We start from the raw sequence: 27,113 nt of genomic DNA, 5'->3' as shown, positions 1-27,113 counted from the left end.
AGAAGGGATATAAGTAGTCTTTATTATTCTAAAATTTTGAGACAATGAGTAATTATTTATATTATTTGCATACTTTGGACTACTGTTCTCATCTTGTGTGTCATTTTCACAACGTTTTGGTCGGCGTAATCTCCGGCCTTCTTCATGTGTGAGTTTTGGTAATCTTTCCGTCTGTCCCTGGGCGCAGGCGCAAGTATGTAAATGCATGCTAAATGACGTCACTTTTAAGGTAACAGAAAGACTATTAAAAGGACGATCACGTTCGAGACGTGAATGACGTGCGAGATCATGTTCGGAATCACTTTTCTTTCGGGAATGAGCCCTGACATAATTGGCATTCTTACAAAAGTAAATTAGTCGAGTTATTACCTGTCTTTTGTCCCTTGCGACGTAGACTACATAAACATGTTGGTCTCGTGTGCAAACGTGTACTATACTACACGTCGAACTCGGGAATCATTCTGGAATCTGCATGGATTTTCGAATGAAACCTTCATGTAACACACGGAGGTGGCATTCTCTAATTCCATCAACCGTTACTGGGTCCAATTTCAAATAATTTCCAGCTGTATTTTTAATGTCGCCCGCACTGAGGATTGAACCTTAACGCCGATTAAGAATGTAACTTATAATTGAATTTAACAAGTACTTAATCCACTACGTCACCGATTTGATAGGATGCACCAGACGGACATCAGCCTTTACATTTACGGAAATGTTATGAAAATAACATTGGAAATAAGAAAAGTACACCGAAGCATCCAAATAATAAGAACTTTCTCTTTACTCATTTTTATTTACATGGAAAACAATTGATTAAACTAGAAAGTTTGTTCACTCGGTAAAACAACCACAGCAGGAACTTTCTACCGTAACCGCAACAACTTTCCTTACTTCCTCATTGTCCTTAAAACCAATCCATTTTACAGGAACATATACTCATTTAAAAAACGCCAAACAAATTGATGTAGATACACTTCCTTGTAGATTAAAACATGGTTACATTAAAGTCTAATGTTAACAAATATTTACTAGTTCTTCCAAATAATTATGTATTTTTTCATGTTTTCTGTCCATCGTTCTTAAAACTATCATACCATACTCCCACTACCTATCTGAAAATCTCATTATACAGAGTGGTCGCTAGAAAAGCGGGAAATTTGTCAAACAACGATTTATTTTTACAAAGAATAATTTTTACAAAGTTTTTCAAAGAGAAATGTAATACTGTACTCATAAATACCCAAAATGTTATCCGTACACTTCACTGCAGCGTCAAACAACGATTTATTTTTACAACACTCACACGGCACCAATCAAAAATAGCAATCACGCATTTTACTCATAATCTAAGCTGACCTTCAAATTTCCCGCTTTTCTAGCGACCGCCGTGTATTTTATCGTTTACTTTTAACGTTGGTAAATAATGGCGTCTCAATATGATTTTTTAAAGATGTTACATATTACATTATGATGACCAAACTGTTTCAAAGATTCCAACAAAAGTGCATTGCACGATTACAGAAAAACCATTGAGGATAGAAAGACTTTCAAAATCATTATGTTTTTTTTTATTACATTTTCACCCCAAAAAAGGCACATTGCCACTTTACTGTCAGGGGCATAATCTACTGGGGTACTATGTAGGGAGTTTGGCAGTAAGATCTCGGGTCACGTTATAACTTCTGCATGTCAGTACAGTTGGGGAAGCAGGTCCCTGAAAGTAGCCCCTCCATCAAAGTGGCAATGTGTCTTGTTTGGGTGAAAATATAATAAAAAAACAAAAACTTGGATATGATATATATATATATATATATATATATATATATATATATATATATATATTATTTTTTCGAGGCTAAACAGTTACATATTGCCGCTACAAACATCCATCTGTTCAGTCAATGAGACTTCGTCAGGCAACCCTGGACCATTCAACGCTATAAAAAGAAGAAAAGTCTCATTGACTGAAACAGATGGCTGTTTGTAGCGACCATATGTAACTCTTTACCCTCGATAAAATACTTTGCTCTTGTTATCGAGCGCTCTCTAACAACTTCGTTGTATTCATTAGTCCCTTGTTTTGAATATTTTAAGCTTGAATTTATATATATATATATATATATATATATATGTGTGTGTGTGTATATGTATATGTATGTATATATATATATGTATGTATACATGTATGTATGTATATATATATAGAGAGAGAGCTCAAGGATTGGTGTGGGCGTGTGTTAAAAGTACACAAATGCTCTAGCGTCATATATAGCTTCTCCCAATCTAGTACCCCCCGTGCACGTTGTGATTTCTGCCATGCTAACGGGGCTTTGGTGAATGGCGAGTGCTCAGCGCCAAAAAACTGAGTCCCCACTGCCTTGTGGAATAAGGTTTTTGAACCAAAGGTTAAGGGTGATGTAACCCTGACAGAAACCTCCAGAGGAGCTTAGACCCTGTCGACTGCGGCATTTAGTACCCACTGGCGTGTCGACCATGCTTTGATCCCCAGCTACCTAAGTCCCACTTATGGGTAAATGACATTAGCGGGATAGAAGCTCCTGTAAACCATGATGGAGGCAATCCTTCTAGGAGAGGTCGAAGCAATTACCAGTCATCTTGCAATGGCTTGTCACTGGGTTATTATCGCGGTGACTTAGAGAGTGGAACTCGTGTCGTACAAGTGCTTTTCACTTTAATACAATGATGTGCAGATGTTACTTGAGATCTATCGTTCATCTTTTTCTATCTTATCTTTATCTGTCGTTTATTTCTATTGCAAGTCTTATGACGATGGAGGAGTGACAACATGTACAGATTTGACCAGTTTGAGGTACACAGTCACAAATCTGCACAGAGGCGACAGGAACCCTATCTTAACATCGTTGTTGTGGCTTCACATGTAAGAGGCCAACTCCGGTGGATGTTCCTGTGATTGAGCAGTCCTATTCAAGAAGAGCACTGCCCATCCAATGTCTTGGGAAAGTGCTAAAAAAGCTGCACTAAAAACTGTCTATCATCTGGTTTGTTTCCTACGGCTAACAGTGGTTCATGTAAGCAGGAAGAAAACAAAAATGTATCTCCAAATTCAATGTATGCGGTTGGAATGAACACACTCTTCTTGATAAAGCGTCATCTAACCGTCGAGAGCACAGGACAGTTCTTGTCACTGCAGAGCTACAGAGAATTGATATAGATATTGCTGCTCTGTCATAGAGACGCCTCTCAGGAGAAGAGAAAATGACAGAGGTATCATCAGGATACACTCTCTTCTGGATTGGTAAACCGGAGAGTATCCGTAGAAATGGTGGAGTTAGTTTTGCGATTAAAACATCCTTGGTTGATACTATGGAATTTCCTTCCAGTATCTGTGATCGCATTATGAAACTTCGTGCTGCTCTCTCACACAATAGATTCATCTCTATTCTTTCGGTCTATGCACCAACCCTTCAAGCGAATGAAGATCACATCTTGTGTTTCTATGAGTCTCTGCGCTCTGTTGTTGATGAAAATCTTTCTATTCTTTGTGATTTCAATGCTCGTCTTGAGAAAGACTATGAGACTTGGAGTCATCTTGGCCGCTATGGTATCGGTACCATGAAGGCTAATGGCCTTAAACTACTAGAGCTGTGTTCAGAATTTAATCGTGCTATCTGTAACACTTTTTTGCCGTAAACTGAAACACAAAGCTATTTTAATGCACCCACGTTCAAAGCAGGTAATCTAATTGACTTCATCATAACTCGAAAACGCGACCTTCGAGATGCATATACTGTTGGTGTCATGCGCAGTGCTGAATGTGACACCGATCACAAGTTAGTGAGAGGAAAGTTTCATTTACGAATCCGTAAGAAAGTTCGTCATAGTGGTGTTAAGGTACCTAGCCGTATTGATGTCGCCAAGTTAAATTTGCCTTAAGTTCAAAAGAGTTTGGCGGAAGAGCTCGATAATCGTGATTTGATGGAACATTGGTGAATTTTAAGACTCAGATTTATTCTGCTGGTGCTGAAGTTCTTGGCTTCAGGAGGGATAAGAACAAGGACTGGTTTGACGATAACAATCTTGAAATTAATCAGTTGCTGATGAATAAACAGACAATTTATGAATCTTTACTTTGTGAAGATCATTCTGATCATACAACTAATTTGCGACAATACAAAGAGGTCAAAGCCACATTGCAACGTGAGCTAAGAAAAATGAAAAACCAATGATGGATGAATATAACGGAGCAGATATAAAAGGCGTTTGACACAAAAAATTCGAAGGAATTTTATGGACTCCTGCGCCAAAAATTTGGTCCTCCTACTCTTCTATATCTCCCCTGGTGTCAAAGGATTGTGCTGTTGTCATTAAGGACATAGAAAATATCTTTAAAAGATGGCAAGAGCACTTTACTGATGTGTTCCACAATCCCTCAGCAGTAGATGCAGATGCAATTGATAGCCTACCACAATGTGATATCATATTCAGAATGGATCGTTTGCCGAATCTGGTTGAGATGCAGTTGGTTATAGCACAAATCAGTAGTGGCAAGGCACCTGGTTTAGATGGTGTTCCGGTGGAACTTCTGTTCCACAGGATTGGATTGATGGTGTCTTGGTGACCCTGTTTAAAGAAAAGGGACAGAAAAATGTTTGTGACCACTACCGTGGGATTATGCTTTTGAAAGCTGCTGGGAAAGTTCTCACACGACTTCTATTAAACAGGTTACTGGAGGATGTTTGTCCTAATGCTATTCCAGAGTCACAAAGTGGCTTTAGGTCTGGCAGAGAACTATGCATATGATTTTCTCAGCCCGGCAAGTCCAGGAGTAATGCATTGAACAATAGATTTCAATGTATCAAGTGTTTGTGAATCTAAGCAAAGCGTTTGGCACCGTTAACAGGGATGCTCTCTGGTTCATCTTAGAGAAAGTAGGGTGTCCTCCAAACTTTTTTAGAATGTTTAAGGAACTGCACAGGGACATGAAAGCTCGAGTCTCATTTAACGGAAAATTGTCTGATGAAATCCCAGTTGACAATGTTGTCAAACAAGGTGATATTCCTACCCCTACTCGTTTCTCTATATATTTCGCTGCTCTAGTTGCTTATGCGTTTCCGGATTGCAATAGGGGTGTCATGTTATAGTTTCGAACCACAGGTCATATTTTTAATCTTAGATTTAATGCCAGAACCAAGCTGCAACATGTCTTGGCGAAGGAACCTGTCTTTGTTTTATCGTTATTTCCATGGCAAGTGCTGGTCTGAGCTCCAATCTCTGGTTCCCCCTCGCCAGTCTTTCACGAAAACCACTCGTCTAGCTGAAACTATTGTCATTAATTTTCCACACTCTTTATCTGTGCCTAAATAAAAACGTAGATTCCATGAGCAGAGCTTGTTTCTCAGAAGTGCACGACTGTGGAACTATCTTCCGTTTGCTTGTTTCTTACCTGATTACAACTTGGATGTCTTCAAGTCCAACATAAACAAATTCCTGACAAACCGCCTCCTTAAGTAAGACAGTTTATCAAATCTCGAATACGAATGATTACTACGATACTATCTCATTGATTACTGTACACGCAATAACCCTTATCCCCGGTTGGCTTCTGGGCCTTGATAAGTGGTGATCTTCATGCAAAAAAAACAACAAAAAAAACTCGCAAAGCAATGTGCGCTCCGGCTGCACACAGTCCTCGTTCGTTGCTGGCAAAAATTATATGAGAATGGTAGTCACTATGTAGAAAAATAAATTCTAGTGTACAGAAGGTTGCTTGTTTTAATAGACAATTCTCGTCTTCGTACCGCTTCAACTTTTTAAGTTAAAGAATAGAAGACTCTACTTTAAAAAAGATCTTTGTGCCTTTATGTAAATATATCTACACAGATATAGACAATAGCTTGAACAAAATAATGGAAACACCTTTTGAATTTTGCATTAATTATCGGCGCTTATTTTTAATCGCACTTATCACGGTTCGATGATGTCATATTCCAAAAATCGTATAAATTGATCAAGTAATCTTCTTTTATTAAGAAAATCCAATTTTACAATTTTTAGTGATTAAAAAAGTTTTAATTATTTGGAATACAAACAAAATCTCTGTAGTTGAATTGAATTGTCGCCCGTGAATTTTGTCAAAATACAAAACAATTATGGTTGCTCCCTGCATTTCCATCGTTTTCTAGTATGATTTAATGGTCTGAGTAATAAAAAATCTGCTGCTTATTTTGTAATTACACTTAACTACAAAATAAAAAAAAACACAGATATTTTTTATATAGTGTACATTTTTGCCACGAAACGAAAATGTCATATTCCAAAAATTACGTAAATAGAAAAAAGTCGTGTTTTTTTATTGGAAAAATCAAGTTCTACGATATTTAGCGATAAAAAGTTTTAATTATTTTGAATGCGAACAAAATCTTTGCATTCCAATGTAATTTTCGCACTTGAATTTTGACAAAATTTAAAACAATATAGCAGACGCCGGATTTCTTATAGCTTCCTTATATAATTTGATTTTCTTAATAAAAAATCACACTATTTGATCAACTTACGCAGTTTTTGGAATATGATATCTTTGTCTAAAACTGTATCTCCACCGAGACGCAAGGTCGCAGAGTGACACGAGGCAGGTCAAATGGACCGTTTTTAAGCGATCAAAATCTAAAAAGAAATGATTTTGGCGAGCTTAATTCGACTAAACATTTCATTTTTACGCAAGGAAAAACATCTCGTACGTTAAAATCAATTCATTATTAATTATTTATTATCCATCTGACGATAACTCAAAAGGTTACAACTAAGGCTGGAAAGATATAATTTTGGTTTCGAGTCTAGCGGATTGCAAACCAAGTCATATATTTTTATTTTTGCAATTATTATATATATTGGGTACAGTGTTATTGATAATAATCGATAGACAATAGACTTTATATTAATAAATATGAAATCTGTATAAATAAAAAATATATTTAAGCGTATTTTAGACCCGGCATTGTCTAGCATCCATCTCGAACACACACACACACACACAAACACACACAAACACACACTATATATATATATATATATATATATATATATATATATATGCATATACACATGTGTAATAGATTAAAATTATTGATGTTATTTGGGTGCATATAGATATATTAAGTATATATAATATATTTACTAATTACTAAATAGAACATTTCTTGCACACAACCATATATATATACATACATATATATATATATATATATATATATATATACGTAAATATATTATAATTTTTATTTACAAAGCCATTACTGCTATATATAAGCATACATATTGCAAGTGCGACCCTATTGAAAATCCAATGCCCGCGAGACATTATGTGGGTTTAAGTGACTTTATTCCTAAGTTTAAAATGGCGTCATGTAAGCAAACTAATAAGTATTTGTAATTTATCTTCAAATTTTCGGATTGTTTAATCATATCTAAACGTATTTTATTTCCTTAAAGTCGATTGAGTGTTGCTATTTCTTCTTATGAGTGAAGGGCAAAAGAAATTCACTGATTGATATAATATTTAAGTAAATGATGCTGTGCTTCGAAACAGATACTGTCAAGAATCGTAACTGTTAACTGAATTAAAGGAATAAATTGTAAGATGGTCAACATCATGAAATTTGTAATATAGACGTTTGTCATTTATTCATTATATGCTCTGAAATTGCATTGAGCTTCCCAAATAAGGATTGGTATATATATATATGTATATATATATATATATATATATATATATATATATATATATATATATATATATATATATATATATATATACACCAATCCTTATTTAAGCAGCTCAATGTATATATAAAGGAAATATAAGTGAATAAAAATGTTTCCACAGAAATATATACATAAATGCACATACACACACACACACACACACATATATATATATATATATATATATATATATATATATATATATATATATATATATGCCGTAAGGACAACGAAGATAAAGGTGATGAAATAATTGATTGTTTTCCACCGAATTACGCTCAGTGAACAGGCCCGTTTAACTCGACGTCGTAATTGTCAAGCAAAACTATTTTTTTCTTAATCTTCGCGGCATATCGGTCAGATTTTTCTTTTGTAAAACCTTCTTTAGTTTCTAAATGTGAGGCTTTCTTTTTCAGGAAGTCGGTCAGTCACGATTTGGTAAATCTGTCACGATATTTAAAAAAAACTAAACAAACTTTCAATATCTTAAAAGCTACACGGACAATTAGTGTGTCTCTCATCGCATTCGATCTGACTTTGTGTCAATGGTGGGTGTTGGACTGACTTAAAATTTTTAAAAATATAGATTTTGACGATGTAGATCAGAAGTTACTGTTTTCAGAGCGTACCATACGATTTGCGTAAAGTGCTGAGGTAAAGACAAACACTTGCATAGATATATGGATATTATAATTCTTACTTGTATGCGTGTGAATTTCGTTGATACCAAATTATTTTTGGGAGAAGTACGGTTATAATACATTTAGTCACAGCTAAATTAAAAGACAAACGCTTTTCAAAGCTAACTATTTTTGAAACGGCTTTTCCTCGGTTGATTCAAGAACATCTGATTCTTGTACAGTTCTAGGAGGTCCACCCTCTCAATTCCCTGGCTCTCTTTTTTCAAAGGGAGTAAGTTTATAGTTTGCTGCCTGAGGCAATTCTACCGGAGTATGCCGACAAGGCTGTCTAAGCAATTTGTCGTATGCCAGAGTATCCCTTCTTCAGATGGACTGGGTCTAGACTCTTACAGCTTCTGACCTTTTGTCACATTTTCTTGTGGATTGAAAATAAGTGAATAGCACTTTACACTTTTTTGTTTTACTTTGTAACATTGAACGATATTATTGGCATGAAAATTAAAGTTACCTTTATCTTCTGACATTTGGCATCGGCACTTGCGATTGATAAAGCGTTTGGTATAGTGAAGTTCTAATAAGATACAGAGACATTAAAGAACAAAAATCAAGGAAAATGTTATTAATTCTGTACGTGAAAGCGCATACAGAATTGGCCACCACTCATAACATAAAGAATTACGTATTGACCGTTTTTTTATGTTTAAGTCAGTATTGAAAACAAAATCTGATTGATATGTGACCATTCGATAATATTCCGATGGCAAAAAAAGATGAAAATAAAAATTTACACATACGTGCGACATGTAGTAATACTTACGTTTTTGTTTTATAATCTGATTTTGATTAAATTTATCTCCTTTTATAAAGGAGCCGATTTTTCAAATGGGATTGACTTTACAAGCTCAAGTTAACATTCAAGATGACTTGCGATGGATAAAGCGTTTGGTATAGTGGAGTTCTAACACTTTTCTGGGGGTTGAAGCTGCAATCCTGAATGCTGAGGATGCTAAAAATGCACTGGCGAAACACTTGGGCGTTTCCCTGGTCATATCTTAAGAAAGGGCAGCATTACACTCCCGTAAACTAAATAAGCGGTTCCGTTCGAAATTCCGAGCAGATTCCGAAATTCAATAGAAAAATAAACGAGTTTGACAAGAAATATATGAAGAAGGTTGGAGGTTACATCGACCGAAAGGTTGCGATGAGAAAATTGGACATTATAATCGACACTTATTTCCAAGAAATTTTCTAAACTTTGTCTTCTCTCAGGCTTTGTTTTCCTCTTTCGCTAAGAGATTGATGCATTTCTAATCAGCTAAGGCGTTTTTAATGCGGAACACTAACGAGACTACTTGAGTATATTTTGCAAGTCAGTCATGTTAGGAATAGCTTTCGAAATAGGAACGTTCTTATTTCAGCACGGTGGCAAAAGTGCACAAGTTTGTTTTATCGTTATTTCCATGGCAAGTGCTCATCTGAACTCCAATCTCTCGTCCCCCACCTCGCCAATCTTTCACGAAAAACACCCGTCTAGCTGAAACTACTGTCAATAATTTTTCCCACTCTTTATCTGTGCCTAAATCAAAACGTAGATTCCATGAGCAGAGCTTCTTTCTCAGAAGTGCACCACTGTGGAACTCTCTTCCGTTTGCCTGCTTCCCACCTGACTACAACTTGTACGTCTTCAAGTCCAACATAAACAAATTCTTGATAAACCGCCCCCTTAAGACACTTTATCACATCTGCGATTTCAAAAGTAAAAAACTATATCTATATGACTTGTGTGTATCAGCTTGAATTGAAACCGAAACCATATATATATATATATATATATATATACATATATATATATATATATTTATATATATATACATGCGTGTGTGCGTGCGTGTTTGTATACATATGTATATATACGTATATATACACACATATATTTATATATGTATGTATAAATATATATATATATATATATATATATATATATATCTTGAGTTCTTCAGCTATTATCGAAATCGAAATTAAAACTTCTTGATTAAATTATTTATGAAAAAAATAGATTACTGGAGTGCCATCAGCTATAATAGGAATCGAAACGAAACAAAAACTTATGAAGAATTATTGGTAAGGTTATTTTGGTAAGGTTATTTATTACAATAAATAGAAATCCATAACAATTAAACGACTCTGATATAAACGTGACACAGAAAATAAATAAATAAATAAATAACACACACGATACCGTATTAATATATAGATAATCATGTGCAAAAGTGATGCAAAACTTTGTTTTTCGAATTAATATTCGATATTCTAGTTTAATATTAGCAACATTGAGCACTAACTAAGTGAATAAAGTCAGGAACTGAAACCCTGGATGCGCCAATTTCGAATTAACATTGTTCCACAAAAACAATCCCATCAAACCAACAGATGACCTTATGTCTAACTTCTGAAAGACATGGTAAATATAAGAACCTAGTTGACTTAAAATAATTGTATTCCAAACGTCATATTGCACAGGACTTCATTTCCCGGGCTTTCGACTAACCCTAGTTATCTGCTTTAGGGAGTATAAAACCTCTACCAATAGTTCAGGGAATTATCGTTTCATGCCTTTCCCAATATCATTACTGGATATATTAACATAATAGAACCGGTCGTAACTGATCTCAGCCAAGCCAATCCTGAAGCCCATGACGGTGCACATTAGTTCAAGCACGTCCCCTTCTTAGTCGCTTTTATTTTCATATGTCAACAAACAACAATCCAGAGGAGATGAAGATGACAGACAAACCGCAATTGGATCAAAAAACGCCGTGACTCATCGTGTCTCTTTGGCGAAGATCCGGGAACATCAATAACACTTTAAGGTGCGTATTCCATACTACAAAAATAGGGTCAACTAGTAAAATATATGTTGTTTTTTTTTGGTTTCGCTTTTAAATATAAACAATTAACCCTTTACTAAACGCATAACTGTTATGTCAGAATTAACCGAAGTCTATAATGATAGCTAATAAATATTTTTCTATAATATAAATCTCATCTGTCTGTATGTATGTATGTATGTATGTATATATGCATGCATATGGCACAATCACGTTGCCACACCGGTTCTCGTCAGATCACCGAAGTTAAGCAACGTTAAGTCTGGCCAGCACGAGATGAGTGACCATTTGGGACTGCTAGGCGTTGTATTTCCGCTTACCTCGGCATTGTTTCAAGTCGTCCTGAGCCTCCACTTGCCACTGGTACTTAACAATGTCGATTCAGGAGAGGTGTGTTTGGAGATTGCGCAACACTTGCCACAAAAATTTCACGCGCAAGCACCCTTACAGTGGGTATCCATAGTCTGTCAAGACTGAAGGAAGCCTTTAATGTATGTATGTATGTCTAAAACTTTCGGCAGAGGAGACGGATTTTAGTGACGTTGGGATCATTTTGAAGCTCGACGCCTCGTACGACAGACATCAAAGAACTTGCCTAAAAACATTGGTTCTTTTACTCTCAACTGGGCAGTTTTCTACAAGGAGGGGTCGACTTTTTGCGAGCCATTTTTGCAAGTCATCGTTGGACTGACTTTGCCTAATTTTAACGTTCCGAACTTCCGGTCGCGTCGTGGAGTAGAGGTAAGACGTCAGGTTTTGTTTCACTTTCTTATCTGCCTTCGCGTTACGAGTTCGTGCTTGCCTGCCTACTACCACTTTTTTTCTTTTTTGCTCAACACATAGTATATAACACTAGGAAATTAACTATTCGAAAAGCACTAGATATTAAAAAAAATTAAGAGTTGAAGAAACAGACAAGTATAAAATTGATTTTAATAAACAATTTTATTTATTAAAATAAAATTGAGTTTTTTTGTTCAGATTTTCGAATCGTAAAATATACGTTTCAGGAAATACAGACTTTTTTTTCTGTCGTGTCTGTATTTCCTGAATAAGAATCTATTACTATTCGGAAATTAGAAAAGAAAATTAATTTAATTTTAATAATTAGAAATGTGTATGAAAATCAATTTTTCACTTGTCTGGTCATTTCAACCGTTAAATTGTAAACCATTACAAGATTAACTACTAAACTACAGGGTGGTCGCTAGAAAAGCGGGAAATTTGTCAAACAACGATTTATTTTTACAAAGAATGATTTTTACAACGCTTTTCAAAGACAAATATTATATTACACTCATAGATACTGAAAATGTCGCCCGTGCACTTCATTGCAGCGGCAAACAACGATTTATTTTTACACCGCTATCACGGCATCAATCAACAAATATAATCACGCATTTTAATAATGATCTAAGCTGACCTTCAAATTTCCCTCTTTTCTAGCGACCATGCTGTATTATTCGTTCCATTCTTAATCATCGATTGTCATGAAAAATAACAACTTGTCCGAGAGCTCATCATTAGGCTTAATATTCTCAGGCAACATGAGTTAAAACAAATACTTTTAGGACATTGCCAAGTCTGCTGCAAAGAAGATGGACTCTCTCTGCCGTGCTATAAAACTACTCACGTTTGCAAGTATTCTTTACGTCATTTTCTCATTCACGGAGTATTGCATCTACCAGTGGTCTGTATTTTTTTTTAGACAAACTCTACAAAAAAGAGTTTCAAATCTGATAGGTTCAGCTATATCGGCGTATCCCATCGTCACAAGTTTGCATAACTTTGCGTTTTTTTTTACAAGTTTCTATATCGGTAGGAACGAGCAACTACATTTTTGCGTCCTCACGAGTTCTTGCTGTGAATGTTTAAAAGTGGCGGCAGGAATTGGAGCTCAGTCGAGCACATAACATAGACGTAGCAATGCAGTAGAGAGAAACCAGCGATTATGTGTACAAAAGTGCTATAGTCATGAGATCTCGTCACCCACTGGATTTCGAGCGTAAATGTGACGGACTAAAAAGAAATACCATTTACATCTTAAACGTGACAGATATATTTACACACTGGACCCATTTTTATACAAATTTTAACGCATCTAAAAAAACGTTCCCGTAGGGGACACTCGAAATTTCGTAGGGCCGTTTTCGCTCTCCTAATTAACTGGGAACAAATAATAAACCTATTCACAATTCGTGTTTTCTACTCGACGATGAATTCAATTAACAATAAATCGTTTATTTCCACATCAGCCAGAGTTTGTTGATGTTTCTTCTTCAAATCAATCGTAGCTGTGTCCGTGTAGCGACTCCTTCAATGATCTGAAAGGGAGTCTCGGGTGCTCAACAGAAGACCATCTTGTTAGAAACACATGGCCCACTTAAATAGTCCCTTAGTTTTGGTGATTAATGTGTTTCAAGAACGTGGCTGTCCAATCTAGAAGTGATATTTAAATGTTAATTTGATGTAAAAACATTTAGGGATTTTTTTTTGCTTCATTTTTGTAGTATGTTAACAACTTAAGTGTCGAATCACTTACTGTAACGGCCGGGTAGGAAAAAATCGACCAAGAGATCGCACTGTGGACCTGGGTTAGACGATAAGAGATTCGTGAACATATAAAGGGCTCCAATGGAGAAAACATTTCTTGATTACTACTCAATCAAATAAATGTTTGCCCAACTAAACATATAACGTCGATTACTGTTAGAGTTAAAGGTTAGGGTTAGTTTATGGTTACGTTAAAAAGCAACATACAAGTACACATTGCCTTTCCTCTTTTTTTTTTTTACTTGTAACTTTTTCATGCGAAACATTACATATTACTATTGGAACGATAAGGGTTACTATTTGGTTTTGTGTCTTACTGATGACCGTGAAGAGTTAAGCACGAACTATCTGTTTACATTACATGTAAACTTCTGTGGGGTAATACACTCAAGGACACACGAAACTGGGAGGGAATTCCAGAATCTAGCAGTCGGATGGAAGAAACTATTAGAGTAAAAGGATTTCCGGCAAATAGAGGTTTAAACAGAAAAAGGGCATAATTTTGTTGCTAGTCGGGTGTTTCGGGAGTATGTAGCTGAGGAACACAAGTACTGTGGGTTTATCAGAGCACATTTCATGAACGTATTTGTAAAAGAGCCACAGGGATGCGACTTTGCAGCGATAAAACAAAGGTTGGGACATGGCCGGGTTTGTTATAATGTACTAGTTATCAATATATTGTTTATTTTTCGGAGGTGCGTGATTGATTTACTACCCACCGTCGTGGATCATGGGATCGGCCAGTCTAAGAATCAATCAAACTAGAGCTATCTATATAAAAGTCAAGTAACTCCAAGGATGGAGTACTGCTGCTACATCTAGGCAATAGTTGTTAAAATAGAGTACAAAATAAATTCGTGGCTTTTCCCTTCCCTGCAACCTCTCTCCCACAGAAGGGGCGTTGCGAGCTTGTCTTTGTTTTATCGTTATTTCTATGACAAGTGCTCGTCTGAGCTCCAATCTCTCGTCCTCCTCGCCAATCTTTCACGAAAAACACCCGTCTTGCCGAAACCAATTTCAATAAGTTTCCCCATTCTTTATCTATGCCTAAATCAAAACATAGATTCCATGAACAAAGCTTCTTTATTGGAATTACACACTTGTGGAACTCACTTCCGTTTGCCTGCTTCCCACCTGACTGCAACTTGTATGTCTTCAAGTCCAGCATAAACAAATTCCTGATAAAACGCCCCCTTAAGACACTTTATCAAATCTCCATTACTACGATATTATCTCATTGATTACTGTACACGCAATAACCCTTATCCCCGAGTGGCTCCCGAGCCTTGATAAGCGGTGACTACCATGTAATAAAAAAGAATATGTTTCGTTTCATTTGACCGACTGTTCTCGCCATGAAAATTATTCGCACAGTATTTCGGCCGATATAATCTCCGACTTTCTTCAGGTGTGTGATATCGATCTGGAAAATTTTTGTATCTCGCACTCGGGAGCTTGTTCTTGTTCCGTCAGCTAGGACCAGGTCTTACGTTATTTGTAATTATATTTGAATCGTAGGGGTTGAGAGTAGAAGACTAAAACGCTAGTAAAAATTAAGTTTGTCAATTAATAAAAGAGGTGTATGCAAAATTTCCAACAATCTTTCGGCTTCGAAGGAATTTCCCATCCTATGTTCCGTTACATATCCAATCCATAATAATTGTCCAGAAGATGTGGGTTGATTTGTTAATCAATGCAATCATTTCTATAATTATTATACAATGGGCATATGACGCAACAGGTACGAACGTTCGCTAACAATAAGTTCAAAGTGATAAACTATATAGTATAAAATATAAAAATGTGAATTAGTCGAAACATAAGCCTAAGTCCGAGGGTGATTCCCCATCGGATTACTTATTTTCCGTTTGAAATTCGGGATCAAATCCATACAAAAATAGTGACTTTGACAGCGACGACGTGTGTGTCTTCCTAATAAAAGTAAGCCTAACAAACGCATAAATACTAAACCTTACAAACAGTACGTACACGTTTGAAGTATGAGAAATAATTATAAGAATACATTTTTTTTGTTGTGTAAGAGTTTTTGATGTATAATTTTTATTTTATTTTATCGCACCTTTTTTCTTGTAAACTATACTGCAAGAAAACATGAAATAAAGTTGTAAAAACATTTGTTATTTTTATTAAGAAATACCGAAATGCATAAACATAAGACATAAAATGATCTTAAGTTTAATCGTTGTTATTAGAATCAATTGACCTACAAAAAAAAACTAAATTACCCTTTTTATTTCGGATCCCTCTTAACTTGCTTGTCATTTTCAATAGATATATACGGCTTAGATACTGACCACATTGCCATGAAAATTTTGTGCCCTCATCTCTCTCTCTCTCTCTCTCTCTCTCTCTCTCTCTCTCTCTATATATATATATATATATATATATATATATATATATATATATATATGTATGTGTATATATATATGTATATATATATGTGTACATATATATCTATAATATAAAGCAGTGTGTATGTGTGTGTGTTTCTGGTCACGAATAGGCTCCTATATATTGACTATTTTAAAAAACCGATTACATATAATGATAGAAGATATATCGAGACACAGGAATGGGTATCCCTGATCTGGCAGAACAATGGTTCATTAAAATTGTGGGGTCTGCGTTCGCGCATGGTCCATAAAGTATGGAAATAAAAAAATTATCAATTAAAAAAAAGTTGACAAGTGTTTCTGATATAGATGTACATAAGAATACTTTGATAAGTATCTTTTTACTTTAAGAGGGATGATATAATAAAATTGTGGGGTCTGCATTCGCGCCTGGCCTCCATAGAATTGAAATAGGCACAACCTTTAATAAAGACTTTTCATATCTATCTGCATAAGTATAATTTGATAATTATGTTTCGGTTTGAAGAAATATGGTATAATAAAATTATGGGGTGTTCGTTCGCGCCTGGCCGCCATAAAATGGAAATATGTCACAAAGTTGAACAAGGTTTTTTAATATAGATCAACAGAATATTGTGATAAATGTTTCAGTGTAAACAGGTATGGTATAATAAATTATGAGGTTTATCTATTTTATTTTTACTTTCATCATATTTTGCTTTGGTTTTGATACCCCCAAATTCGAAGCTATCTCATTACAACCCTTCCTTTTCATAACCTATCATATTTTCATAAATCAGAGTCCATTTTCTGTAGACTGTCTTGAACCCAGTCAACGACGAGTACTTTGCTAGTATATATATATATATATATATATATATATATATATATATATATATATATACCATAAAAGTATACATGTATATACATATATACCAAAACGTGTGGGCGTTTCTACACAAAGTCTTCAACACTATAAACATATCATCCGTGTGGATTTCCGAGCAATTTAGTTGTAGTAGCGAACATTATACGTAAGGAGAGAGTCCATTAATATATATATATATATATATATATAGATATATATATATATATATATATAGTAGTGTTGTGCCGATGAATCGGAATCGGAATCGGGAATCGGTTAAATCGGTAATTTTCGGGGAATCGGAATCGGCATCGGAATCGGAAAAATTTGTGTATAATTTCCGATTCCAAAATCGATTTTTTGAATATTTTTCAAAAGTTAATTTTCAATTGCTTGTACCGATTATAAATATTTATTTCTTTTAAACTATTAGTAAAACTAAACTCTATAGATCTACGTACTCGTTATAGAATGAAGTTCTCATAACAAAATCACGTAATTTCATTAAATAGTTTTTGTTTTACGCTCCCTTGACTAATTATCGCAGTTTTTTTAGGAAGATTCCGAATTTCCCAAATCGTTTTTACGGCATAAAATAAAAACTATTTGATGAAATTACGTGATTTTTTTTATGAGAACTAACGAGTACGTAGAATATATATTTTTTATTTTTCGTTTTTTAACATAGTGTAAACTGCACAAGCACCCTTTTTTAATACGTGAAGACAGTTTAGAGCTTCATCCTAGATCTAAAAATAATTTGGTTTTTAGTGGGTTTACAAATATCGTCCAAAAGTAGAATTTCAATGAGGGGGGACTTTTAAATGTAAATATAATTTCTTCTTCAATCTGAAAAATTTCTAAATGTTTTCTCTTTATCTATTTTATCCAGACTTTGATAAATTCATTGTGAGATATTCATGTATATTTTTAACTTTTCCGAAACCCGAGAAAAATGCGACGGTGTCAGGCAATGTGGCTCCAGGAAAATAAAATAAAACTCTATTCGTTTGAAATCTTTTCATATTAAACTCCTTGAGAAATTTGGCAAGTGGGTGTGAAAAAGTATTGTTGTCGAAACCAACGGCATCGAAGGTGTTAATTACCCCATAATACTTTCAACTCAACTTTTGAGTGAGATTGGCGGACTTCAGCGAGGCCTCCGTGATATATATATATATATATATATATATATATATATATATATATATATATATATATATATATATATATAATAGACGGTCAGTTTCACAAATAAATATAACGTAACATGAGCTGTAGTGTGTTACCAATTTTAAATTATGTGCGCTTATTGGGGATAGGGTGTCTACTTTTTAAGCGATTACACATGGTTTTACAACGTTGCAAACCGAACTTAATTTAGTGGGAAACACTTTAGTTAATATCCATAAAGAATTAGGATGGCCAGAAATGGTGATCATTTTACGTTAAATTTATATTCGAAACTGATCTTACACTCTAAATTCTAAATGATCGCTTTTCTTTCCGCCAATTAAAAAAAATGTTCTAACACGTAATCTATAAAAGTAATATTTCATTTTGGAATAGGGATTTAGCTGCGAGAGAAAGCACAGAAAGCTCACGCAATCTCACGTTAAAAATGGTTTTCATAATAGTAATATTATTATTAAGAAATTCGTTCGTAACAATGAGATGTGGCTTTGCTAAGTGGCGTTGTTAAATATATTGTTCTTACATCGTTTTCTTATTTTGCCTACCAATCTTCGAATATTTTCCACTATTCATGTAAGTAGCATGTTATACAGTAAATACGAACTGGTACAATATAGCTTTGTTTTAAAATCAAAATAAATGTTTTGTTGTGTTCCAATTTTTAATCAATTACAAGGCAAACATTTGAGATAAAATATACGCGGACATTAACCAGGGGTTTATGTAATAATTTGAAAATTTACGAAAAAAACAAACAAAAAAAATCTCTAATTAAATATGTATAAATTTTACAAGAATCGGAATCGGAATCGGGAATCGGATCGGAATCGGAAATTTTGAACGGAATCGGAATCGGAATCGGGAAAAATTTTGGCATCGTCCCATCACTAATAAATAGATAGATAGATAGATAGATAGATAAAGAGATAGATATATAGATTAGGATGAGTCAGAAGTAACAAAACACTCAGAAGTACATTATGCATATCTCTATAATACACGTATAATATATATATATATATATATATATATATATATACATATATATATATATACATATATATATATACATATATATATATATATATACATATATATATATATATATATATATGTATATATATATACAGGGTGGCCGAAAAGTCCCAGGACACTGTATCCTTTTCGAATTTTAGGAGACTGAAACCGATTTTTGTATCTAGATGTACAGGGTGGCCGAAAAGTCCCAGGACACTGCATAGTGTCCTGGGACTTTTCGGCCACCCTGTATATATATATATATATATATATATATATATATATATATATATATATATATATATATATATATATTTGTATAATATATAATTACAATTATTATATTATATTCGGTTGATGCAAAAAACACAATATCGTTTTCTCAGAATATGTTACTTTAATATATGATTTCTGCATTAATTCTTTATATATATATATATATAGCCACGTTATGTATCATTTTGAAACGCGATTGTCGCTCTATCGTTTTATTCGTTACCGTTCTCAATCTCTTCATTACTTTTTTGCAGGCGTTTTGACAGCATGGACAAAATTCAAACCCGCACGGATTTTTTTGATGCTTTGGCCCAGGAACCACTAACGAACGTGTGGCACAAAGGTGGTTCAAGAAATTTCGCAATGGTGACGAGAACCATGAACATGAAGACGGTTGATAACGAACATTTAAAAGCCTTTATTGAAGCCGATCCTTGCAAAACAACACAAAAAGTTGCTGTTGAACTCGACGTCGACCTCTCAACAGTCGTTCGCCATTTAAAGCACAGAGAGAAGTACAAAAAAGTTGGATAAATGGATGCCGCATGAATTGAACGATAATAAAAAAGCCGCTGTTTTGAAATATCTTCTACACTCCTTCTGCGCAAGAAAAAACGACCCATTTCTGAAGCAGATTGTGACGTGTAATAAGAAGTGGATCTTCTACGACAACCGACGCCGTTCAGCACAGTGATTGGATACCGGAGAACATCCACAAGACTTCCCGAAGTCAAAATTGCACCCCAAAAAGTTTATGCTGACCATTTCGTAGTCTGCGGCCGGTTTCATTCTTCACAGTGTCTTGAATTCCAACGAAACGGTCACGGCGGTAAGTACCGCCGACAAATTGACGAAATGCATCAGAAGCTCCAACGTATGTGCCTAAGATTGATCAATATGAGGAGGCCAATTTTCCTCCATGACAACGCTCGCCCGCATGTTGCTTAACGGACCCTCCAGAAGTTGAACGAATTGGAGAAAATTTCCTCATCCGCCATATTCACCAGACCTCTCGCCCACCGATTATCACTTTTTCAAGTATCTTGACAACTTCCTGCGCGAAAAATGCTTCTAAAGCAGAGATGATGCCAACTCGGCTTTTAATGACTTCATCGCTTCAAGAACTCCAGATATCTATGTTAATGATAAATAAACTTGTTTCTCGTTAACAAAATTGTGATGTATCTAAGTATTCTTATTTCGGTTAATAAAGTTTGCTATGAAAGGAGTTATATATATATATATATATATATATATATATATATATATATATATATATATATATAGAGAGAGAGAGAGAGAGAGAGAGAGAGAGAGAGACAGAGACAGAGAGACAGATATAAAAGACCGTCATTCCTTAGGTTAGGTACTTTGGACAAGGTAAAAGCATTGTTAGTTTACTGCCCGTATAGCAGCAGTCGTATAGCTCAACGGTTAGAAGCTCCAACTGTCGTTTGGGCGATCGAGTTTCGATACTGGCTTGAGGTAGTTACTTGTCTAGCCGCACTGATGAGCTGTGAAACAGTACTGTATGTTAATGAATATATATATATATATATATATATATATATATATATATATACGTGTCTGTGTGTTTCTGTGAAAGGAACTATGTCTGTGTGTGAGCTCGTTTCTCATGGACTCGAAAAAGTGCGTGTTTTTATGAAAGTTTAAACAAATATATATTGTGTAACCGGCAGTGTTCTTAGATAGGTATTTATCGAAATGTCCTAGATGGTTAAGGAAAATCGATAATTAAAAAATAATAAGGATGGAACAATTTAATTTTTACTAAAGTTACAACTTTTGCACAGTCTAACATCACAAGTGCATTTGAGAAATTTTATCACTGCACACATAAATGGCTCCGTCGAACAAAAGCTTATTTAGTCAGACAGGCGCTCATTTAAAAGCGTTGTTCCCGTTTGAAACAAAACCGATCCAGGCTACGTGACTTTTGCAATGAACATTTTAATTCAAACATTATATAACAACCTCTATCGCTACTCTCTACTTATATATCAAAGGCTCTTTGTCTTTTTTATGTGGTTGAAAGAGTTGGTTTCCGAAAAACGATTAAAAAATTAGCTTTATATAAAAGCTATACGATTTTTTATTTAAATAAAAAAATATATAAAATCTATAAGTTTTTTATTCAAATATAAATTTTAAAAAATAAAAAATATAAAAAAGAAAAAGAATATAGAATAAAAATTAAAAAAAAAAGAACTTTTTTTCTGATCGCTGAATCCCTGAATAATTTTCATTACGGTCTAAGTTTTTGTATAAGCAATATCTAGTTACTAGTAAGTTGCTGACCGAAATATGCTCTGAATGTGTAGCAACATATTAATGTTTATGTATTTTGCGCTATTTCGGTATTAAGCACTCGTGTATTTATCTCGTATAAAACTTTAGTCAGGGTTGTAAATTCAGTGATAGAAACGTTAATTCAATTATAAATAAAATACATATGCAATACGTTTGAAAGCGAAATTACAACACAATCTTATGAAAATTAAACAAATTTTTATTTAATTGAAATTAAAATTTCGGGGTTATACCCTTCCTCAGAATTTTATGCATTTTTCTTTCTTTTCTTCCGTAACGTAGAGTAAAAGAAAAATATATCAGTAAATAAAAATTGTGTATGTTGTCTATCTGCAGTGTTATTTTGAAATGCCGGGAAAATGCATTGGCTAACGTGATATAAAAGTCAGGTTAATGAATTCCGTTATAGAAGCGTTCATTAACGCATTCTTTCGGCACTTTAAAATAATACCACAGACAGACAACACGCGGATTTTTTACCAACTAGTGTTTGTTTTCTTAAACTTAACATCATGGCAAAAAAAAAGAAAAAAAAAGAAAGAAGTATACAATTCTGTAAAAGGAGTATAACTACGAAATAGTAATTTGAAACAAAAAGTAGTTGTATATTTTTCATAATATTGCGTAGTAATTTCTATTTTCAAACGTATCTTGCAGAGCGGTAGCTCTAGATATATTTAAGGCCTTTGACAGGGTATGGCATGAGGGTCTCCTCAGGAAAATTAAACCATGCAGTATCACTGGTAGAATACTTAAAATAATTAAATCCTTCTTAGATAAGAGAAAAATCCAGCTTGTCCTCGACGGTCGTACATCTAAACAGTGTGATATAAACACGGGAGTGCCTCAGGGGTCTATCCTTGGACCTCTACTGTTCCTAATTATTAATGACCTCCTCGACAAAACTGCCTCTGAAATGGGTATATATGCTGATGACACCACGCTCTATAATAGGCATGGCAGGAAAACAAATGAACACATAACTAAAGAAATGGCAAAAAACACTAGAGGATGATCTCCAATCTGTAGTGGAATGGGAACATAAATGGATGGTGCATTCAATGCTGCCAAGACTAAACTGGTTTCCTTCAATAATTACAAGAAACCTTCTCTGCCAACAATAGCAATGGCCAGCGACTCCCTGTCTGAGAGTATATCTTTCAAACTGCTTGGCTTAACGTTCACAGGAAACATGAGTTGGAACAATTATATTGAAAACATTGCCAGGGCCGCTGCGAAAAAGGTAAGCTCTCTCTACCGTGCTAGAAAACTACTGACACCTGAAAGTATCCTGTACCTCTATAAGGCCACCATTCGCCCATGTATGGAGTATTGTTGTCACATTTGGGCTGGTGCATCTGCTGCTAGTCTCGCTCTCCTAGACAAGGTTCAAAAGAGAGTCGCCTATCTGATAGGCCCTGAACTGGCATCTAAGCTTCAGCCTCTATCCCATCGACGAAACGTTGCATCCCTCTGCCTGTTCTACAAGTATTTTAATAGTGAATGTTCTGCCGAACTGCAGACACTTGTGCCCCCACAACGTAGACACCCTCGACAAACCCGACAGCCAGCTCAATCGCACCCCCACACAGTAGAGATCCCTCGGTGTAAAAGATCTTTCTACTCCAGTAGTTTCTTCCCCAGAACCACTAGACTCTCTAATTCCATTCCAGGCCCCTGCTTCCCTAACTGTACTGACATGCAGAATTTCAAGTGTAACGTGAACCGACATCTTGCTGCCCAACTCTCTACATAGTAGCCCGGTAGCTGTTGACTCTGATAGTAGCCCCCTACACCAAAGTGGCAATTTGCCTTTTTTGGGATGAAAATGTTATATACACACACACATATATATATATATATATATATATATATATATATATATATATATATATATATATATATATATATATATATATAGGTTTCCATACAGTTTTCGTATGAGCACTTCCACAATTTCATTCATAGTACACTCATGAAACTCTAGTACCCTTCGGAGTTATCTCTCCCGGCTTTTTGTACCCTTTCAACAACTTGTGGAAGGCACCATAGTATTCCACTCAGGTTATTTCTATGGAATTTCATAGGAAAACACTTTATGCGCCTGAAAATGTTCTTAGAGAGGTTTTGTATCGGAATGTCTTCAATTAGTATCGGTAATCGAAATAATCCGATGAAAGAAGAAGCAGACAATATCGACCAATGTTAACACCTTACACAGCCTAACTCTATAACCGCATTTTAGCAGATTAAGTACCACACAAGCAAAAAGGCTTGGAATTTAAAATCAACAGAAATTCTTTGATATGATAAGGTCAGGTTTGAAATGAATATTTCTGTTTAAAACATAATTGCAGCAGGATACTTGACTTTTTCATTTTAAACATACATTCAAGCAATTATCACCGTACAAGCAGAAGTGTCAGGCACATATAATTAACAGTAGGGTCTTTTATATAATAGGGGCGCGTTCGAAATGAATGTTTCTGTTTAGAGTACTATTGCACCATGATACTTGATGCTTGCATTTAAAACTTGGATTCAAGCCATTATATATAAACACCTATTTGATAAAATCAACAGTAGGTTCTCTACAGTGCAATGTAGGCTACACTCACTATATTATGTACTGTCACTACATGAAAGTATGTGATAATTTTCCCTAACCCCTGCAATGAGTTCTCAGTCGATTTAATCGATTTAGATGAAATAAAGATATGTCAGTATGAAACATGTTTGATCATCATTCAATCCGAGGCAACATCGGTTCCCTTTTCTTGTATGCCATACACTTTAATAAGAGGATATGTGTTGTAATAAGAACCATACAGCTGAATGAGCTTAACCAGAACTATATACTTTAAATATCTAAATACGACACAAACCTAAATAAAAACTAATGAATGATTTATACCTTGAAAAAATACCTTGAAACTGAAAAAAAGCATAGGCGTACATAAATTACACCTGCAAAATAATTATACAACAGAATAAGTCATATACTTGCATAAGAACAACAAAACTGAATACACAATACACCTTAATAAACAGATGATACATATATTGGAATCAAGTATCAATCTACCTATATATCTATATATCTATAAAAGTGAAAGTGTCTGTGTGTGTTTGTCTGTGTACATTTCCCTACGCAATAACTCTGTCAATTTTAAGTCTACAGACTCGAAATTTGAGATACAGGGTATGAAGATTTGGAAACATTTTAATCCGTTTTCGACCAGAAAATTTTGCTGTTAAGGGTTCAAAGTTAAACGAATTGACCTTTGATAATTCTATCAAACTCCTCCGACAATTTTGGGTCTAAACACTTGAAATTTTAGATATAGGTTCCTTGGATATGGATCTAACTTAATAACTTGATTTGAGCCCAACACAGTACATGTAAAGGGGTCATAATAGGGCCAAAGTTTAATACAATTTGACTTGTGCGGTCTCTACCAAATTACTAAACACAATTTCAGGTCTAAACATTTGAAATTTTACATGAAATTTATTCAGAGACAGAGCAAGCTTTTTAATCGGTTTGGGTCGAAAATTTCAGTTATCAATGTATAAATCTATGTATGTATGTTTGCATGTCTGCCTAAAACTTTCGGCAGAGGCGACGGAGTTTGACAAGATCAGTATCATTGTTAAACTCGACCTTTCAGACGACAAATATCGAAAAAATTGCTAAAAACGTTAATTTCTTCACCCTCAACTGGGCACTTTTCTACAGGAAAGAGTTGCTTTTTCGCCGATATTTTCGAAAGTCATCTCTTATTTTCGATGGTATAGTCTTAATTTAAACCTACGTTACTTCTGGTATGGCGCTGATATTAACAGCAAAGATGTCACGTTTTTTCCCCGTTCTTTTCCTCCTTCGCGGTACGGGTTCGAGCCTGGCTTCCTACTTCCACATTTTTTTTTTTTTTGCTCAACACACACTTCCAAACATGTGAACACGCTAGTATATCTATAAAAGTGAACATGTCTGTTTGTGTATGTATGTGTACATTTCCCTACCAAATATATCTGTCAATTTTCGGTCTAGAGACTCGAGATTTGACATAAGGAGTGTTGAGATTTGGGAAAATCTTTTCCATCGGGTTTTGGGAAGAAGTTTGGTTTTCAAGATTCAAAGTTCAACGATTTGACCTTTGAAAACTACCAAACCCTTCCGCTAATTTTGAGTCTAAACACTCGAAATTTTAAATTTAGTTTACTTGAACATGGATTAAACATTTTAATTTGATTCGAGCCCAAATTAATAAACGCTAAGAGGTCAACATTGGGATAAAATTTTTTAAAAATCGACGTCTGCGGTCTTTATCAAATTACTCAGCCAATTCATGGTCTAAACATGTGTGATTTTACGTAAAGGGTAGTCAGACATAATGCAAGCTTTTTAATCGGGTTGGTTCGAAAATTGGAGCTGGCAAGGGGTCAAAGTTCAAAAGATTTGACCTTTACAATGTCTAGCAAATTACTCAGCCAATTTTGGGTCTGAACTTTGGAAATTTATACTTAACGGGTATTCAGACATGCGGCAAGCATTTTAATCAGTTTTGGGACGAAAATTTGGCTGCTAAAATGTCAAAGTTGAATGAGTTGAACTTTGCAGATTATACGAAATCCCTCCTACAATTTTGGGTCTAAAGACTTGAAATTTTAGATGTAGGTAACTTGGACATGGGTAAAAGGTTTTATTTTGATTTCAGACCAAAACAATAAATGTTAAGTGGTCAAAATTGGGATCAAAGTTTAAGAAAAGTACCTCTGCGGTCTTTACGACATTACTTAAACAAATTTTGGTCTAAACATTTGAAATCTTACATAAAGTGTATTCACATGTTATAAGCAAAGCCGGACCGAACTGCTAGTGTAAAATATAACAATAATGGAATATAATCTTTCCGTTGTTTTTGCGTCTTTTTGCTTTTTGTCTTCATATTATTTTGTTGCCAAATTTAAGCGTTTACTGTGACTGTGCAAGCCTATCCTGGTTTGCCAAATTTCGTTGCAGTTTACACAGACGTACGCGGTGTCTGGTTGCTAGAGTTCTGTTGTAATCCATTGCTGTCAGTGTTCTTTCCCCTCCCTCAAGTTCTTGTCTCTTCTCCCCTCAGTTCTCATAGACCACGTTTGCAAGTGAGGCACGGAAGCAATTGACATCGACCCAAGAGATTTGGGATCCGTGGTGAATGTTGCAGCCACTGAACGG

This window comes from Euprymna scolopes, chromosome 26 (assembly GCF_053919585.1).
Source record: "Euprymna scolopes isolate OS-2025 chromosome 26, ASM5391958v1, whole genome shotgun sequence".
NCBI classification, from domain to species: Eukaryota; Metazoa; Mollusca; class Cephalopoda; order Sepiida; family Sepiolidae; genus Euprymna; species Euprymna scolopes.
Note: the sequence above shows the minus strand (reverse complement) of the source record.